Raw genomic sequence first — 20,954 nt, 5'->3', positions numbered from 1 at the left:
CAGGACAGGTTGATCAGCTCTGCAAAATTGCCCCTTGGTATCAGGATGGTTAGCAGGGTAAACATGTACAGTTACGGGGATAGGGCCTGGGTGGGATTGTCAGTGCAAGCTTGATGGGCAAAATGGCATCTTTTTGGATGCCATTCTATGATTTAAACCACTGCACTATGTTCTTGCCAAGCCAGACCTTCACAAAAATAAATTATTACCTTTTAACGAACGACTTAATTTGATTTATTATCACATGTATTAATGTACAGTGAAAAGTATTGTTTCTTGTGCACTACATAGACGAACATACCATACGTGGAAAAGGCAAGGATAGGGTGCATAGTGTAGTGATATATCATTGCTAGGGTGTAGAGAAAGATCACTTAGTGCAATTTAGATCTATTCAAAAGTCTGGTGACATTAAGGAAAAAGCTATTCTTAAGTTGGTTGATTTATTATTGTCATGTATTAACATACAGCGAAAAGTTTGTTTCTTGTGTGCTATACAGACAAAGCATACCATTCATAGGGAAGAAAACGAGAACATGCAGAATGTAGTGTTACAGTCATAGCTGGGGTGTAGAGAAAGATCAATTTAATGCAAGGTAAGTCAATTCAAAAGTCTGTTAGCAGCAGGGAAGAAGCTGCACTTCAGTCGCTTGGTATGTGACCTCAGACTTTTGTATCTTTTTCTCAATGGAAGAAAGCGGAAGAGAGAACGTCTGGGGTGTGTGGGGTGCTTAATTATGTTGGCTGCTTTTCCGAGGCAGCAGGAAGTGTAGACAGAGTCCATTGATGGGAGGCTGGTTTACATGATGGACTGGGCTTCGTTCAAGACTCTGTAGTTCCATGCAGTCTTCGGCACAGCATTAGCCCTACCAACCTCTGATACACCCAGAAGAGTTGCTTTATATGGTGTAAATGGCACCACGAAGTTACCACTTGCCTGTGTGGACGTTGCTCTGTTGTCTGACCAGATGCTACTTGGTAAGAAGTCTCACAACACCAAGTTAAAGTCCAACAGGTTTATTTGGTAGGAAACGCCACTAGCTTTGGGAGCGCGGCTCCTTCGTCAGATGAGTAGCAACTTGGCCACGATACCAAACGGACATTGGCCAACTGCACCCCCATTCAGCAGCTTGATTCCCACTCTGACGCGCCTCCGGCCGGCTTGATTGACAGGTGGAGCAGACCCTTCTCTGAGCCCCATTCCTTCGCCGGCACCAACCCCGCCCCCTTCTCCCCGCTGAGCAGACTCCTCCCCCTCCGGAGGCACGGCCCACTGGGGGGGGGGTGGCGCAATTCCTGCGATCCCATTGGCTGGATCCCCCATATGTGCCCCGCCCCCCTTCGCAGGGCCGTTGTCAATCACCCGCTCAACGCCTGACGCCGGCCGTTATTCAAGTTAGGTTGAGCCGCGGCCGTTTTCATATCAAAAACTAAAAGAGAAAAACCCGCGGGCTTTTCTTCACACAGGGCGCCTTCTCCGACACAGCTGGGTGGAAAAAAGTGAGGAGACAACGCGGTTTCACGAGCGAGTTAACGTTTTATTTACAAAAAAAGCATGATTAAAAAAACAAATTTCAAGGAAAGGGTTCGTTTTTACGGATTACCTTCAGTGCAGGTAGGCGGTGCGAGTGGAAGCGGCTGTTTTTTTTAAATTTAATTCATTTTTTTTAATTTCGTTGTATTTATCGTCGCCCTCCGGGCCGGTGAAGCTCGCGCAGCCACCGTGGGCTGCGCGCGAGCGAGACCCCGCCCCTTTCGGCGATGCCGCCTATTGGCTAGAGCGGGCCGGCGGGCGGGTTCGCGCAGTAACCGCTGATTAGCCTGTCCGGCCGTCAATCATCAGTCGTGAATGCGCATGCGCGTCCCGCACCCAACCCCTCCTTTCCTTTGCGTTCACCCCTCCCCCTTCCGGGTGTCTGCCTGCCCGGGGATGTAGTTGGTGAGCGGCTGTCTCCCTCTCTCTCTCCTGTCTGCTTTTTCGACCGGGTACAAAGGTGTGCATGCAGAGTTTTTGGCAGTATTTTGGCTTTTCCCACACCCATCTGCCCCCTCCCTTGCAATCGTGCAAATTTTTCATGTTTATTATATAGAAATAATATGCCAGGGGTGTGTGTGTATGTGTGTTTTTTAAAAGTACAACAAAAACCTACCGGTGTCAAAATCAGTGTTGTGATGACTGGACCTACCCTGTGGGACTGAAATGTAAGAGGTTTGTTAATTTTTCTGTTGTCATGAACCACTGAAATCAGTTTCTTTGCACATCAGTAGTTCAAAATGCGCCCTCTTGTAATGTTTTCCTTTCCATTTCCCTCTAATGCATAAAATGCGGTGGGTTAACTGCGCTGCTTGGTTCACCTAGTGCAGTTGAGTTAGATTTTTTTTGAAGATGGTGCGTGTGGAATATCAAAATGTGCTGCAAATTATTGGACGGGCACAGACATTTAGTGAGGGAGTAACAGGTATGCAAATCGAAACTATTGCCACAAGAATGCGATTTTTGTTTTGTTAATGGAAGTTCTGTGGACTAGTATAATTCATTTACTTGAAGATAACTTTATCTTGTCAGATAGCCTTTGAAAATTATTCTGAGATTAGAGTTAAAATGGGCAAAAGGCTGAACTGGAATGTGACCAAATCTGATTTGAAAATGTTAGCTAATAATGGGAGATACACAATATTCATGCCAACAGTTTTGTAACTGCAGGCAAATTTAAAGGTTGTGCTCCTCAATAGTTGCTGCCAGTGTCTCTTAGCAGTAGCTACTGCATTGCTTTGGTTTGTTTAAAATAGATTATACCTCAATAGTGTATTAAGACCTATGTGATTATAACATTATCTAAGTTTTGGCTAAAAGCCATTTGGATTTTGGTAATACAGAACTAAATGTGAAATTTTTACGCAGTGGTCATTTGAGCTATGTCAAAAAACAGCAAATTCAACAATTTGACCTTGTGATTTGCAATATGCTTTTTGAAATGCATTAAGGTAAGGTGTGATACATGTTGATTGCAGCTTTCACTGGCTGTGGGAGCAATTTGTGTTGGTAAGGAGTGATGCACAAAAGGGTTATCCTTACAACATTTAATCATATTTGCTTAAGTGCACTTTCTCTTGTAGTATATTGCTGCTAAATATGCCTCTGGATAATACTTTTTGCACAGTGATAATGGGCAGTTATAACGTGATACGAGAAGTATCATCTGTATGACGATTGTTCAGTTAAATTTAGAACCTCATGGCTAGAGAAGTATAGAGATATAGATTAGTAAAGGAGGCATTCTCAATCATCGGAGAAGGATCAAATTTGAAGGTACCCTTAATGGTCCACGTTTTTTTAAAATTTGTGAATGTAGTATGGGTGTTTACATCCTCTGCTTTAGAGATGGGTGATAAAGAAAGACTATTATCCATTTCGCACTCAGAAATAATCAGGTATTCATTCATATTCTTCCTGTGGGGAAAGTGATTTTGTTTCATCTTTTCAAGTACTACACTTAACACCAATGCAACAGGGAGGTTGTCAGTTTAGGTTTAACCTATTACGTTGTGCATTGATCTTTTTTCAGTATTCTCTCATCCTGCAATAGCACAATATAGCATATTTTAAGGATTCTCATCATGATTATTTGAAGACAAGGTATTTGCCATAAGCATTTGAATGCTTTTTGAAATTAATATTTTTAAAGCTGGCTGAAGCTCTGGATGAATTACATGGTTTGAGAGATATGGTTTGGGTCATTACAACCCTCACTGTGTTGTGGTTTGTCTGACACAATTTTTACATAACTAATACCCAACATCCAATGTGCTTGGTTAACAGAATAATGTGAATGGGCAAATGTTGAATGAATCATTCTGTCCACTATGTATATTTCATAAATGTAGTGATAATTGGGGTTTTGCAAACATCTGTTTAAAATGTGTGTCACTTTTTGTATAAATGAATGTTAATTTATTGAAATTAGAAAGCTGTGCTTGGATAATATGAGCATGCAAATCTAGTAACCAAGCAATCAATATAATTTTTTTCTGGTGTAGCATTAATGAGCTAATACATTCCTGTTATTTCAATCAAACTGTATAAATTCATCCTATCAATCTATCTTCACTGTTTTATGCCTTGATTATTTTCAGTTACTATTTGGAATTTCCTCCTCCTATTGAAGTAGTTGCTTCATATGTTCACTGTGTGTGTGTGTGTGTGTGTGTGTGTGTGTGGGGGGGGGGGGGGGGGAGCGGTTATAAATAAAGGAATTATAAGCGCAGCTGAGGCAAAAAGAAATGCCATTGTCTATTTTCTTTCTCCTATTGTGGTTTTGTGGAACTTAGTTTTGGACATGTTTTTCTTCACCCAAGCCTGGAAATAAACTTAGAAATGTGGGTAGGGAAATAAATCTCTCACCTGCATGGACAGATTGTTGTTATAAATATGTGTGTGTTGGTACCTGTGCCTTGAATTTTTGTTCTGGTTATTTATTCTTTGGATGTGCACGACACTGGAGCAATAAATGTTAGTATATATCCTGTGAAATTGTATCTGCACGTAGCGGTGGCGGGATCTTTTCCCCAAAGAAGATTGAGCCAAATCACTAGTTTGTGCCAGTGCCAGATCATTACAGCTGAAGCTTGCACAAATTGTTGCAATATTTTTGTTACGGGGCTGCAACTCGTGACCTCTAAGTTGCTAATCTGTTACTGTAACCATAATGCTACCATACCCTACATTCAACTCCTCTCCCGTCTTTCTTTTAAACACTTCAAAACCGAGTATATATCAGATAACTTACGTTAAGCAGTCAGAGTTTGGCGCAAGGTAGACTGGTGGTAGCTAGGTCTCCCTAGCTTTCCGTAAAGGTTTTAGCACCTAATTTGCTGCTCGAAATAGATAAGACTGTTAGTGAGTCCATGCTTTTGTGGCATTTGCAGTTTTCTAAATGTCTCAAAAAATGAAGTTAGTGTAAAATCAAAACTAATTACTCCCTTTTTTCCTTTGTTCTGCATTAATTAGACATTAATGAAATAGCTCTGCTTTTTTTGTTTTTTCAACCTAGTAAAAAATTATAGAATCAGTCCTTAATCCAGGATAAAGTGTGCTTTCTTGATTAAGTTCCCAAATGTGAAGTGGCAAGTCAGTGTTTTTGTAAATAAAGAAGTTGAAGTTATATATACAGTGAGCTTCATGCCCTCAGGATGTCAAAGAAATGTTTCATGGCAAATTATTTTGAGGCGTAGTCACTGACTTGTTGGAAAACATTGCAATAAATGTTGGCCTTGGCAGTGACACTTACACCCCATGAACAAATGAAATTAAATAGCCAGTCATTTCCTTTATCGAGGAACTGTCCTGAATAGTGAGATCTTTACTTTTTTTGAATAGGCAAATAGGGCCACTTGCAGTTAATGAGCACTTGGTAGCATTTGAGAATCCATACGCTTTATGAAATATTACTACTTTTTGATTACCTTAATCTTCTGTGGATGGGCGATTGATTGTTGGTGCAAATTCTTAAAGTAATTAGCTCTTTCCAGTGTGTCTTTTAATTAGCTTATCCAATTACATCCAGAGTTAACTGAAGCCTGTACTATTTTGGTTTTTTTTTATGACCCAAAAGATTGTCATTGTAATACTGAGGAGGCTTAACATTTTGCTTAATCCTTTCTCTTAATCAAAAGATGCACATAATTGTAATTTAGAAAATAGCGCCCAACAGCAGTAACTTGATAAATTAAAGCTTCTTGTGGTTTTATTTATAATTTTTGTGAAAATGTTAATATTTGGTTTCAACTTTTGATTTAATGTTACTTTGAAGCATATTGCATTGCCATACTGTACATTTTTCTTACTGGTTTTAAGTACTGCTAATGAATTTTTGTTGTCACTAGCATGTGAAGTACCGGATTTGGCTCTTACTGAACCGCTTATTCTCATTGGCAATACTGGTTTCATTCCTAACAGTTCTAGAGGAGCCAACTTGCAACCATAAATGTTTGTTTCAGTGCTCCCACCGCCATCTCCAAGTTATCTCACGATTCTTCTATCCCTTTCCATACTGCCTCTCGGCAGTTATCTTGTAAGAATGGATTTGGCTTCTGCATGCACCAATGAAACACTGTTTTAATTATGTCACCTCTAACTCCACTCACTTGAGTTTGACCCTGAACTTGTCTTCAGACTTCGAATCTAAATAAATGTTCATTTCCACCATTATGATTCCCATTTGTGAAAAATTACTTTTCAACTGTAAAAGTGTCCCTTTTAAATGGAATTATGATATTCCTGTCCCGTGCAGCCAGAACAGTTCCCTTCACCTCACATTAAGTTTTGTTTCTGGACTATGTAATTATATATGTTTTGGAGAACAATGGTAGAAAAGAAGAATTTTTAAAATTTGTTCATGGAATGTGGGTGTTGCTGGCTTATTGCCCGTCCCTAATTGCTTTTGAGAATGTGGTTGTGAGTTGTCTTAAATTGCTATAGTCCATGTGGTGTATTTACACCCACAGTGCTCCAACGAAGGAACAGTGATATAAATGCTTGAGCATTCTACCCCAGTTAGTTACTAGCGATTGTATTCACCAGACTATCATAAATTGTGTTGAAACATTGCTGTTAAACTTGAATGAGGATTGTTCTCAGTCAATTACAAAGTTAAAAGCAAAAATTGTAGCTTTGTTAAAACTGATCAATACTTCATTTTTGGAATTCTAATCAAAATAATACTGATCCTCCTGATAATGCATATTGTTGGTTTATCCTTTTGTATCTATCCACTGTGAATTATGTTAACCAACTCTTGTCATTTTGAATACTAGTTACTTGCACGCGAATTAAGTTAGATGATGAAGAAACAGAATGATATGCAGGCTTTTGTATGGAATGTCCCCTTTAGCAAAGTTTATCATGATCATACCTGCTTTTTAAGTTGACCTGTGGAAACAGTGCTTATTGCCACCCACCCACCCACCCAAGAACCTTTAAAAGCATTCAATCCACTCAAGCATGCAAGATCTTCCAATCTGCTTTAGCATGTGGGAAAAAAAAATCTGTAGCTATTTTGGATTCAGGGGCTGGAATATTTTCTGGTTGGTATGCAAAGGATTAAATTTGAGCTACATTAACAATTGTGCATATTTAAATTATTTTAATGTTAAACTTCCTTGCAGTGCCCTGAGACAAATTGAATCTAGGGATATTCTTTTCAAAACAAATGTCACTTTTACTGTATGGCAATGTTCCATTTTATTAAAATGGTTGACAGGTTGGAGGGTGCATTTAATGTGCATCGCATGTATAAAGATAATACTTGAGGCTGCTACTGAAGTATCAAATATCTAACAATTGGGCATTTCACTTAAAAAAAAAGGCCCTTATTGCAGTTCTTAGCTGTGTGCAAGACCCACTGGCACTTGGTAGATGCTCATCAATTCTTTCTATAAACCACAGCAGTATACTGCTGTATGTTCATGGAGAAACATTTAATTCATTACAAAGAAACAATTGCTCAAATTTTCAAATTTATTAGAGTGTTTGGCTATTTAACGCTGACAAATAATGAGTCATTCAAATAGAAAAGGTCAGTTTTTATATCTGTTCTATAGGGAAAGAAAACTAGCTTTTAAATCCAGCCTATGCATCTAGCAATTTAGATAATTTTACTTCATAAAGGTTTATAGTTACTTCATGCCAAATGTTAACCCAGTGATGCAGGCAGCATTTATAAAATTAAACTTTGAGTTGCATTCAGGTGACACAAACCGAAAAGTGTAATATTTCTCCCCACCACCAACAAGCTCTGTCGTACCAGTGAAATGGGCTTAGCGACCTTTGGGTTAGTTCAACTATATTATGGCGGATACAATGGCAATTGAGGAATGAAAACCATTTTTAATAAGCGTTTGGATATCTATGTCCTTCTGCACAATCTAGAACTAATAGCTAACAATCTCACACACTTGATTTTTAGATATTTAGCTGATGCAACGAGCTACTTAAATGCTTAAAAGCGCAACATTCTTCACCAGAAAGTTGTTAAAGTTTATTTATTAGTTTTGCAAGTTAGCTTACATTAACACAGCAATGAAGTTACTGTGAAAATTCCCTTGTCGCCACATTCTGGCATACATTCCATTTGAAATTGGTTTGCCTCAGTTGCTTTAGATGAAACTAGTACATTGTGTGCATTGTAGTGTGCTGTTCAGGGTAATAATGTCTACGTTGATATTACCCTTGTCATTCAAATTACTAGAAAATTCATGTGTAAAACAAAATATGGTGCAACTGGAAAAATAAGGTAAAAATTAACTGATACAACACTTGATTTAGGTAATTTTGCAAATGATGGTATTTTAGGGTATAGCCCAAATAAAACTTGGTATTTAGAACAAACTCTGTTTATATGGTGCTTTTCATGGAATTAAATGTTTCAAAGCATTTTACAAGAGGGAGCAGTGGAGACCAAGCAACAGAAAGTAAGGGAAGAAGTTTACAGAAAAATGGCTTAAGGTGTTCTCAGTAAAACATGCTTTTCTTAGCTTTTTACAAAAAAGTGTTGAAAATAGGTCACAAGTTGAGAATGAGGAAAACAATTGTACAAAGTTATGATGACCACAAGCTACTACTACATGGTGGTGGATTTGACACCTCACTGTGTCAGTTGTGAAGAGTTGCAGCTGGGATGAAGTGCTGCAGCAGGGCATGGAAGAATTTGAAACACGACACTAAGAATCAGTGACCAACAGGACTGAAATAGTGGATTTCAACCTTTTAGGTTGTAGAAATGTATAGGGTAAAGATAGAGCAGCTTGGGAGAAATCTGGTTTCTGGTTACACAGTTGGAGATTTAGAGAAATAAGTGGAATGCTGTAGAGTTGGAGGCAAATAGTTTTGCCAAAATACTTTGTCACATTTGAAATTTAACTTGGAGTCACATGAATGATGAGTGAACACTTATGGATTCAATTTTAAGTGTGCAGCTGGGCTGGGTGAGACTGTCAGTTAATGAATGGAGAACATGCAATATGTTTTAAAGAATTGCTGAATTTCAGAAACCACTTGTGTCTGAACTCCTTTATGACGGCTTAATTGATGCCAAAAAAGTCTTCACCATCTAATTAATCATGTTTCTCCAGATCTTGTTTTTTCCTTCTTCATTTAAACACATTTTCTCTGTACAATTAAATATTTTTCTTTTCAAATAATGACATCTCAGAGATAAAACAACAGTTTTTTTAATGTGCTTGGTTGAATCACTGTATTGTGTTTAGATATGTTTGCAGGACTGCACTTTGGTTCTAGTTGAAATTCCTTGGCAGTGTTGCAACTGCGTGGTTGGTATTGAAGAGACTAAAAGGAACAATGAGTAGTGTGAGCCTGTACAAAGTGAGCACAGGTTATTACCTACAGTTTTCCAGCTCTGCTTAGAAACTGTGTTCCTAAACCCCTTTTTGCACGTTTCAGCTGAAAAGGTTAAAAGTGTGAAGAATGATTTTATAACAAATCTGCAATAGATTGAGATCTAGTCTGGATTCAAATGGATTATTTTCTATTTGCTGTGCTGTAAAGTGAACTCCTCTCTCTGTGAGCATGAGCCTACAGAGCAAAACTAATTGGCAATTCAAAGAAGACTGATCTGTAAAGTGCAGATTGTTCAGGTGAAGTCACTGCCTTTCTTGTGAAATTGTAATAGAAGCACATTGTGATGAGTGTGTATAACGTGGTGCAGTGGGTGGTGCCCCTGCCAATGAAAGAGAAGCTCCAGATTTGAGTCACACCCAAGATCAAGGAAGACACATTCATAACACAGCCAAACAGAACATATGCCAATTGTAGGCTGAGAGAGTGGGAAAGATTCCTTGTCAGCCTTATGATAGAAAGAAATTTGGAATCTCTACCATCACTATTCATAGCTCCAGATTATGCATGTGAAAGTGCATACTACCACACCATGTTGCACACCACTGTCACCACATATATAAAGATCTTTTAAACATCCTATAAGGTTGCATTTGGCTTTGTACTGTTTGATATTACCAATGAGTGCCTGAAATGTTTTGTTTCCCAATGCTAACATCCCTCATTTTGAACAGAAGTCACCAAAATATAATGATATTAATAGCAACAGTGTAGATAGGGATTTTAAAGTTTAATGTTCAGTATTGCAATCTCTGGACCTTCAGTGCTGAAATCGTGCACATATGTGCAACTACAGAGTTGAACTGTGGGACTGCAAAGTAGCAGAGCAACTAATGGTTGTTCTGATAGGTGATTGATTTGAAAATTAAAAAAAAAACTTTTTCATTTTGAGATCATTTAAAACTTTCAAAATATGATCTTTGACTCCTCTTGCATTTAATCTTTTGGGTTTAACTGCTTCTGCAATTATTTGATTTATTTAAAATATTTTTCACACAGCTATTTGGCTTATTCCCCTGTTTTGCACGTGCTTTAAAAAAAATCTTCAAATGCCTAATTCCCTGTTAAATAATGCAAAATAAGACTATATATAATGTATTCCTTATTTTAATTACTAATTCAACAAAAAATATTTGTTTTATTGGTCTGGTCATTTTAGATACTTGATATCTTCTACTTTTACAATAACTTTCAAAGGTGCTTTTTTGACAAAGATTCTCAGTGTAATGTTGGTGGTTGATGTTTTGTGGTTGACTCTTCTGGTGCATGTCTTGAATATGATCAAATAAATAATGAATGTTCAAGATACTGATGAATATCCTTGAAAGACTTCTGCATATTTATAAGGACACCTGACATTTAAATGAAATTCTGTGGTGCATAATAGCATTACAATTGCCAATGTAATTGAATCCGAATAAACTATTTATTTTCCAATTTGCCGAGAAGAAAGTGGAACTTTTCCATACTTGAAATATCCTAACGTACATTTTGATTTATTATTGTCACATGTATTAGTATATAGTGAAAAGTATTGTTTCTTGCATGCTATACAGACAAAGCATACTATTCATAAAGAAAGAAAAGCGAGAGTGCAGAATGTAGTGTTACAGTCATAGCTAGGGTGTAGAGAAAGATCAACTTAATGCAAGGTAGACCCATTCAAAAATCTGATGGCAGAAGGGAAGAAGCTGTTCTTGAGTCATTTGGTACCTGACCTCAGACTTTTGTATCTTTTTTCTGATGGAAGAAGATGGAAGAGAGTATGTCCAGAGTGCGTGGGGGTCCTTGATTATGCTGGCTGCTTTCCCGAGGCAGCAGAAAGTGCAGACAGAGTCAGTGGATGGGAGACTGGTTTGCATGATGGACTGGACTTCGTTCATGAGCCTTCGTATTTCTTTGCAGTCTTGGGCAGAGCAGGAGCCACACCAAGCTATGATACAACCAGAAAGAATAGAATGATGTGACTTGATGTTTTCGCAGCCTTGTTTGAGCTTGAACTGGTAACTCCACTCAAATGATTCAGATGGCTGGAAAGTACAAAAATAATGCAATTGGGTAATTTTTTTTATCACATTGGGGTGAAATAGAGGGAGTTTTACTTCATAAATATTTAATCTATCAATGTGCCTGTTGCTAACCTGGGATACAAACCTGTTCAATTCACTAATGCTAATATCTATTTAAATGCAAAGTTGTTCAATACTATATAATATAAACGAAAGCTTAAGTTATGCAACGACTGTAAAAGTACTAAATATTGGGCGCAACAGTAAAATCATGTTTTAGAAACCTGGATCAGTAGTAAAATCTGCTGCATTATATTTTATAGCTGAAAAGAATTGTAATGCTGTAATGAATAATTTTTGGGAGCAGGCAGCTTTATTTTAGGCATATTAGGAAGGCTAAAGCCATTGTTTGCGGTCCCTGCTATAAACTCCATTTCCTAGCCATCAACACATCCCTCGCCCAGGCATTTGTCTGAGGCTTAAACCAAATTGCTGATCTTTGGGATTCCAACTATGTTTTGATATAATTATGAAGACTCTATTTTTACCCCTGTAACATTGCTGAATACAATCTGTGCCTCAGGTTGTCTGTTACTGGAACCCACATCTCTTAGCTCTGCTTAACTATTCCAACACATTCCAGGGTCTGTCTTTTGTAAACTTGAGTAATCTTAACTTGAGACCCCATTTACCTACCTGTATTCATTGAGCCACATTTGTTCTTGGTTCAGCAAAACCATAGTTTCAGAATTCTCAATCTTGTTTTTAATTCAACCACAGAACCACCCCCTCACCTTTTTCCTTGCATCTGCTAATGTTTCCAATCTCTTGCAGACCTAGGCTGCCACGTCAGAGATACCTGTGATCCTTAAGTTATGACTTCTTGAACATACCAATTTTTAATCTCATCCCTTGACTTCCCAAAGTGTCTTTGTCATCTATGTGGTCTAAGTCAGGAACATAATGGAAAATGTGCTTCTTGGTTTAATGAGTCCATTTCCAACAGCACTTGAAGATCGACACTATTCATCATAAAACAGCTTGCTTGACTGACATCCCATCCAGCACATTCAATCCATGCATGGCTGATACTCCATGGCTACAGTGTGTAGCATCTACAAGATGCCCTGCATAGTTTGATTGAGGAATAGGGAACGTCATAATCTACCAAGGCGTCTTGATAACAACACTCCCAAACCTGTGACTTCTAACACCTAGAAGAGCAAGATCAAATGAGGTAGGTCCATGAGAATTCCACTACCTCCCGGTCACCCATCGTCCTCACTTGAAAATATGCTGTCATTCTCTTAACGATGCTGGATGTAATCCTGGAATTCTGCCTAACAGTGACATGGGAATACCTTCACTACACAGCAGCAGTTGAAGGCAGCTTTCCACCATCTTCTCAAGGGTAATTAGGGATGGATAATATGCCCAAATCCTGTGAATTAAATTTATTTATTGACTCACTATTGGCAGTTGTGCTTTAGTTGCCAAGACCCTAAATTCCCAAACGTCTCTGCTTTTATTCCTCGAATTTATCTTTTAAAACCCTCCTTAAAATCTACCCTTGATCAAACCATTGATCATCTGTCTTAATATTTCCTTGTGTAGGTCAGTGTTAAATTTTGTTTTACAATGTTCTTATCAAATGCCATAGGATGATTTTCTATATTGACACCAATGACCGGCCTTTCTTTGTAGATTTAATGCATGGGCAAAAGTATATGTAGGATTTGATAACTGCGAAATGATTAGGGACAAATCACTAGAAGACATCTCAAAGGAAAACAATTAAGTATTTTTTATAATCTGTCTGCGGATTTCTAATTTACGCACCCTGAAATTAAGGACATTATGATAGCTAATTGTTTTCTACTCGTAACCAGAAATTCAACCATAATTCCGCATTCAGGTATTAAAATTTGCACTTGTACAAATTGAACTTTAAAAAACTTTAACACATGGCTGTAAATTTTTTTCCCAAGATCTCCTTTTTGCTGTCAGTTGAAGAATTTTAAGGAGGTAGAATTGGGAATTCTGTCAGTTGAAGCACCGATGATGATGTTTACGCTTGGGTTTCATTAGAATTGCATAAATCTGAAATGAATTTGCTTTGCAGGCTATATCCGTTTCCTTTTTGATGTGCACTAAACTGTCATATTGCAAATTTGATATCAGGGATAGAGCTGAGCAGAAATTTGAGTTAGACTGTGTACCAAAATGTAAGTCTAGCTTGATATCCACATTCCCTCATTTCAAAGGAATAGCATTTTAAATTTAATAGATGGCTTGTATGGACTGCTGTACCGCATTTGTAGTTTAAGGTTGTGTTCAAAACTCCGCAATGAAATGGCTTTTGCCCATTTGGTACAGCTGCCTATATTATTGGCTGTATTACATATACTTTTCGTATTTATTTTCTCCAGCCTGCGTAGATCAACTTTGAAAACGACATGTGTTTACAAAGTGATTGATATGTGAAACAATGGACAATACTTTATACTGATCAGAAAAGTAGTAGTCAAAAGAAGGAGTCGAATTCAGTTTTTTGAAGATGGCAAATAGAACTTTTTGAGAGGAAAGGATATACCTAAAGCAATGTCTAGAAGATTAGCTTCCAGTGAGTGGCCAAGCAAAGGGACGTGGGGAATGCAAGTGAGGACTCAGCTGTCAAATTGTACTTCCACAGGGTAAAGTATTTTTTTTAGTTTGATTTTTAGTGGCATAACAAGTCATGGAGCTGAAAGGTAGGGGTGGGTATTCAAAAAAAATTGGGAAGGAAAATTGTGGATGGAAACTGCTAATGGCATTGGTTTCTCAGTTTGAGTTACAAAAAGGGAAATTTAGTTTTCAACAGCATTTGTTGACTTTGAGGATATGAGCAATGTTTGAATTCTGTGTGATGTTCCCTATTCCTCAATCAAACCATGTCCAGCCTCCTAGTTAGCGCTGACCTTTGGCTATTGAGAAGCCTTTTTTGTTTGCTTTCTATTTAATTTGCTGAATGTGATGATGGCCACATTTTTTTGTGTGTGACATTGATTGTTGAATATTTGAAGTTATTGGTGATAATTAGTGCTACAAAAGGCAGTCAACATCTGTGAATATCTGCTATGCTAGAAATGCTGAAGTTTTCAAGATTTTGCCACATCGGACATGGCAATGGAATGAATGAGTTGTTTCTCACCAGTGTCAAATTCCAAGTGTTCTTTATCTGACACTAATTCATTTGCAACTCGTAGTGTAATGGCCGTCTTTCATCGGTGAACTACCATATGTCAAAGCTACAAATCAATTTACTTTGTAGCCCATTAAGGCTATCATCCTGAGGTATCATTTATCAAGTTTTGTGATACAACTATTTCTTATAGTTTTTCCTTTTAAAATCTTTTCCATGTAGTTCTATTCTTGTTGTCGTTATGGAATTAGAGCATATTCAAGAAAGCAAAAAGGTTCAATCTGTATAAAAGTCTACGTGAGACATTGCACATTCGTTGAACTGTTTTGCATTATTTGGGGTTACTGGTATATTAGTGTTGTTGAAGTACAGCAAAGTTGGCTTGGTGTAATAGATTTTCTGTTCTGTGAGATATGCCACGTATGTTATTAAAGTACAGAGACCGTTATAACGGTCTGCGTGCAACTTTCTCAGTGATTTGCTTATCCTAGATTTTATAATCATTACAATGCAGTGTTCCAGTCAGTTGCTTTGCTGCAAAAGGAATTGAAAATTAAAGCTGGAATGAGTTGCTGGGAAGGCTGGCTTTTTTTCTGAGGCCAAGGCACCAGGCACGTTCAAAAATCTGATCCAAGGCTGCATCTGAAAGTTAATTGGGTTAGCACTTTGGATGGCTGAGATCAAATGGCCTGAGGGGCTTTCTTTTATCTTGTGAAAGTCTTGAGTATATGGGCTGAGGTGTTTTAATGCATGCTTTTGGTTTTAAGGTTTGGATGTTCAAACCCTAGTCTTTCAGTCGAACACAATTCTCAGACCTAGATATTTTGGCCCACAAAGCTCTGACAACTTCAGAAGCTTTTAAATTTGTGTCAGTTGAGTGTCCACACTGTTCTTGAAACCCAGGCCTTTTAGGTTTGCATTTGATTGCTACTAATTCTATCTGATTCTCTAAGACCATTAGCCATGAAAACCAGATTGAAAATGCATCTTCTCAGATTCCAGCATTAGTGGATATGGGAGATTTGCTGTGAAGATGTCATTGGTTGAGACCACTTTAGTGTCTTGCAGCATGCACCATGCTGGCACCATTTTATATTTCTATTTGTGCTTCTTTCTTGCTTTTTTTGTTCTATTTTGTGAACCTGGAGTTTAGACTATGAAGCTGTTTAGTTTGTTCTGTCATTTGTGCTGAAGTAAATACTCAATAGACACCCTAAACACAAACCTGACATTGGAACAACAAACCCATTTACTATGTTAGTTTTTTTAATTCATTCATGGGACATGTGCATCACTGGCTGGACCAGCATTTATTGTCCATCTCTAGTTGTCTTTGAACGAATGTCTTGCTAGGCCATTTCAGAAGGCAGTTGAGAGTCAACCACATTGTTGTGGTTTTAGAGTCACATAAAGGCCAGACCAAATAAGGATGGCAGAGTAAGGTGGTGGAAGCAGGCACGCTAGGGTTGTTTAAGAGTCACTTAGACAGCCATATGAGCGGGCTACATATAGGGGGATATAGTAGGCCTTACTGAACATTGTAGGCTTGGGAATACGTTTTGCCTCAGGAATGTTAGTCTTTGCCTGTTTAATAATGAATTTTTTTGTCTCCACAGGCATTTAAGTCCAGCAAGGGGCATGCAGGCGGCAGGTTGTAGTGGGCTGCTCTTGGATGTTGCTTCGGGAGTTGCCTATTGCTTCATGTCGTTAGTGTGCTTAAACTGGACCATCTCGAGGGCAACATGACAGCTCAGAGACTATCTCTGTTGCTGTGCGGACACATGGATTTGGGCCTGTGTCTGTGGGAGTTTGCACGTTCTCCCCGTGGTTGCGTGGGTTTCCTCCGGGTGCTCCGGTTTCCTCCCACATCCCCCAAAGATGTGCTTTTAGGCTGATTGATTGGGTACTAAAATTGTCCCTAAATTGGACCTCCCTGATCCTCGCACGTTAGGCGTAGACTAAAATCATGAATAGGTCACTGAGATAGTGGGACGGCGGCGCGGGCTCGTTGGGCCGAAGGGCCTGTTTCCCGTGCTGTGTTGTTCTTTGTTCTTTTATTTCCTTCCCTGAAGACCAGATGGGTTTTTCTGACAGTCAACAATGATTTTATGATCATTAGTTGATTCTTAATTCCAGATTTTTTTATTGAATTCAAATGCTACCAGCTGCTATGGTGGGATTCGAACCCAGGTCTCCAGAACATCAGCTGATTTTCTGGATTAATACTCTAACGACAAGATCACTAGGCCATCACCTCCCCTAGCTTGAAGCTGGTTATTCAAATATTCCTCAACTTATTCACAAATCAAGAACGGTACATATCAGGCATTTTTAGTAATGTTTGAAGGATTTCTTGGCCAAATCAGTTGCAGAATTTGGGGAGCTATATTGCTTGTTTTGTTTTGGACTATTTCAGACTGCTTGTGGCAGTTATACACTGAAGGGATTTCTGGCAGTCCAGTTTTTTAAGTCATGAGGCGCTTTCCCACAGTTCTACTCTGGTAAATAGAAATATAGTTGCAGGGAAACCCAATAGATTTTAAGGAACGGTCAACCACCTTGAAGTAATCACTGTCCACTGAACTTATCATTGTCCCAATCAGCAAGCTGTCTACGGAGAACAAGATTACATCTAAAACTTTACCAATTTAAATGGGGCCTAAGAAGAAAATTGATCTCTGCTCCTTCAGGTAGCATTGATGGGCAGGGGATCCATTGCAGTGAAAACTGCTTGGGAAAACTGTTTCTCATTTTCTGCCAAGGTCATTATTATGAGAAGGAGTTATCCATTGGCAGCATTGAATCTAATTTTTTTCAAATTAAAGATTTAAAAGTCAACTTCTCGCTGACTTATTTGGTCTCCATAAACAGCTTGCTGATTGGGATTAAGGTGGCTGGCAGTTCCTTTTAAATTTGTAAAAATTCTGTTTACTAGAGTGGCATTGAGAAAGAGCCTCATAATTTAAAAAACTGCACTGCCAGAAGCCTTTCAAAAGATTAAAACATTCTGCCACAAACATGAGCACTCTGAAATAGTCTAAAGAGCAAAATGTATCACCTCGACTCTAAGCATTTTAGCTGATTTGAGGTAAGGAATCCTTTAACTATTACTGGAAATGCCTGACGTACTGCCCACAATTTATTGGGTAAGTTGAACTTAACTTGACTAGAGGGCCAGAGTTTTTACATCTACCTCCTGTTCAGTTGAGAGCATTTTAGTTTTCTCGTAGTAGCAATGCATTTGAAAAAAAAGTGCCAAAAATGTTTACAATACTGAGTAATTTGTTTCTGATTTTGAAACATCGTGTTGACACTGTCAGTAGGTACTACGTCATGGCCACCTAGTTTGAAATATGTCCAAGCAGTCCCTTTTTAAAATTGGTCCATGTTAAAGTAGTATTTTCAGATGGAGTATTCTTGTGTCTGTTGACTTCTTTTCAAATAGCTTTGAGCAAAACTAAAAGCACCTTGGAACAGAACAAAATAAGTGCACGTGACATTGAACAAAGACAGATCTTAAGTTAGAAGGAATAACAACCTGACCTTCTAACATTTTCCAGGCTCCAGGCCTGATTAATGAATTACTTCGTGTTCTATTGTGTGACTAAACATCCTGATAATAGTAATTTGCTCATCCCCAAAAGCTAAGCATTCTGAGGTGAAAAAAAATACAGGAATCAAAAACTGGATGTCTGAAAATTGGCTTTACTGCTGATGCTTGTATTTTTATCAGTAATGCATCTAAGAAGTCTGTGACAAAGTTGCTGTAAACAATCTAAAGTTGTTATCTTCTGGATGTAGCTATGTCTACCCTATAATGAACTTCAGAATTTGGGGCATGAAACAAAGGCAACAGCTGCTTCTGTGTCTCCAACTTGCCGTGCCTGTGACTCCCTTTTTTTTTCTCCCTCTCTCTTTTTTTTCTCCCTCCTCTCTTTCTTTCTTTTTTCCTCTCTCCCTCTCTTTTTTTTCTCTCTCCCCCTCTCTCTTTTTTGCTCTCTCTCTCTCTCTCCCTCTCTCTCTCTCTGCCACCCCCCTGCCTCAAACCTGCACTGGGATGTCCAATTAGAGATGGCAGGCCAATCCGGGCCTTTCAGTTTCAAAGAAGCAACAGACTACAATGGAAGATAAAGTAAGCAAGAGGGTGCTTCAACTTTAAATCTTTAATTCAGATTAATTGACCTCTGCAAAAGCAGCCTGGATGGAGCGTCAGCCTGCCTCTGACCCTAACCTTTAACCTTGCTGGTTCAGGAGACGTATATTAAGTGATTCTGCCTTGATCCCAATGAGTTATTGTCATTTATGTTTTGGATTCTGAATGTGTTGGCTTAAGACATGCAGCTGATTTGGAGGAAGAGTAAGCCTCAATGCTATAGCTTAATCATGCTTTCAAACTTAAACCTGTTTTTCTTTTTAAATGTGACACAGTAAATAATTCTTGATTCTGTCTGAACACCACCCATAGAAATAATTATTTTGTCAGTTGATGGAATTAATTTTCTATCAGTCTTTCTATTCAAAAAAACTTTTTTAATACTTTGAATAAAGAGATGTAGAATTCAAATTTCCTTGAACACATTTTGTTTTCATTTAAAGCTTTTCTTGATTCAAGTAAAATGAGGTAAACTAGTCATGGTTTTAAACATGTACTGTCTTGTGAAACATTCAGTATAACATAACTAGGAGCAGCTGTAGGCAATTCAGCCCCTCAAGCCTGCTCTGTCATTCAATATGATTAAGGCTGATCTAATCTTGGCCTCATCTCCACCTTCCTGACTGCTTCCCATAATCCTTCATCTTTCTACTATCTCCCTCTTCAAATTTGTTAGTGTTGCAGTACCCATTATGCTCTGGGTTACAGAATTCCACAGATGCACTACCCTTTGAATAAAGTAATTCCTCCTTCTGTTTTAAATCTGCCACCCTGTAGCGTAAACCTAAGTCATCTAATTCTAGAATGTCCAAAATGTTTAGAAGGAAACCCCTCTCATCTACACCAGGCTGAAACTCCATCTGGGGCCATTTTTGTAGAATCTATTGAATCTAATTTTGTTTAAAATGTTAAAAAGTTGAAACAACTTCTCACTAATGCTGCTGCTTTGAAACTGGAAGGCCTTTGGCCATCCTGTTAAAGAGCATGCCTGCCATCCCTAATTGGACATTGGACCTGCCCTCTGGCCATTAATTGGTCTCACCAATGCCCAATGCAATTGCACCAGTATCTAATAAGTTGCCTTTTTATTCCTCTGACCAAAGTAGATAACCTCACACTTATCCATATTAAATTCCATCTGCTGAATTATGCCCACTCACCTACCTATCCATATCCAATTGTAAATTTCTTCTTTCTTCAATGCAGCTTACTTTGACACCTGTTTTAGTGTTGTCTGCAAATTTGGCTATAGTACATGCTATCTTTGCATCCAAGTTATTAATATAGATTGTAAATAGTTGGACTCTGAGCACTGACCTCTGTAGCACACTACTAGTTACAGCTTGCCAACCAGAAAGAGACCCATTCATCCCCACTCTTTGCTTTCTGTTGGTTAGCCAATCTCTATCCAAGCTAATATATCCCACATATAGACAGAATGATTAAACATCTTGTTATTTACAGAAACTGGTCTGAAAAGATACTGATTTTAACCTTCAAGTTATAGCTTGACTTTTACATTCATGTTTTTTCTTATTTCACTCCTTTAACGTTTTGCTGTTTTTACTAAAACCTTCCAGAAATGTACCTTTTTATATCGGGATATAATTTTATTTGTTAAATGTTTCATTGGTTTTTAACAGGCTCCATAGGGGATTTTAAAATCATTCGTTCTTCACCCTCTGTTGTTGGATACCTGTTGAGTAAATAGCTCTTTGCAAAAAGTGAGCTTTCATCAATCTTTTGACAAAATATGGTCAATCTTTGAGCAATTACAGCAAGGCCATTTTGCAGATGCCCTTCTAAAATGGTACTTTGCTGTATTGCTGCTCTGAAATCAACAAGTATGACAGACTGAGATAATGTATTGAATTTTGTTTTTTCTGTAGATTTGCTACTTGATCTCTTATCAGTAATACAACAATACTGTGCTTGCAATATGCATGGGTGCAAGTTTAAACTTGTCTAGCTACAGTTATCACCAGTCTGCTCAAATGGAAATTAGCAGAACAAAGTTACAACCAAAACGTTCTCAAAATTCACCCACAACTGATTTTTAAAGTTTTCTTAAAGGAGCCCTGGTATTTTTGTGTTTGTGTAATCTCTTGCACGTTCTTGTGTAAATATTTAAGTGCCAAAACATAAGTATTCTTTTTCAACTTCATCTGTACAGCCTTATTAAAGTGGCACTAGTTTTCC

At 38.2% G+C, this 20,954-nt stretch overlaps 1 protein-coding gene across 8 annotated transcripts in view; it reads left to right on the top strand.

Moving 5' to 3' along the window:
- Positions 1 to 1,914: 1,914 nt before the first annotated feature.
- The window catches only part of glceb (glucuronic acid epimerase b), a 99,361-nt gene continuing 80,321 nt past the window's right edge, over positions 1,915 to 20,954 (top strand). For 4 of the 8 annotated variants that reach the window (XM_080214112.1, XM_080214111.1, XM_080214105.1 and 1 more), the window contains exon 1: positions 1,954 to 2,202. The gene's annotated coding sequence lies outside the window, so the exon portion shown is untranslated. Of the gene's footprint in view, positions 2,210 to 20,954 lie in introns of all 8 variants that reach the window. The other 4 variants (XM_080214108.1, XM_080214107.1, XM_080214110.1 and 1 more) reach the window with 3 other exon arrangements.

This window comes from Carcharhinus amblyrhynchos, chromosome 28, assembly GCF_965287045.1.
Source record: "Carcharhinus amblyrhynchos chromosome 28, sCarAmb.v2.hapA, whole genome shotgun sequence".
Classification (NCBI taxonomy): domain Eukaryota; kingdom Metazoa; phylum Chordata; class Chondrichthyes; order Carcharhiniformes; family Carcharhinidae; genus Carcharhinus; species Carcharhinus amblyrhynchos.
Note: the sequence above shows the minus strand (reverse complement) of the source record. Positions and strands in the feature narration are given on the sequence as shown.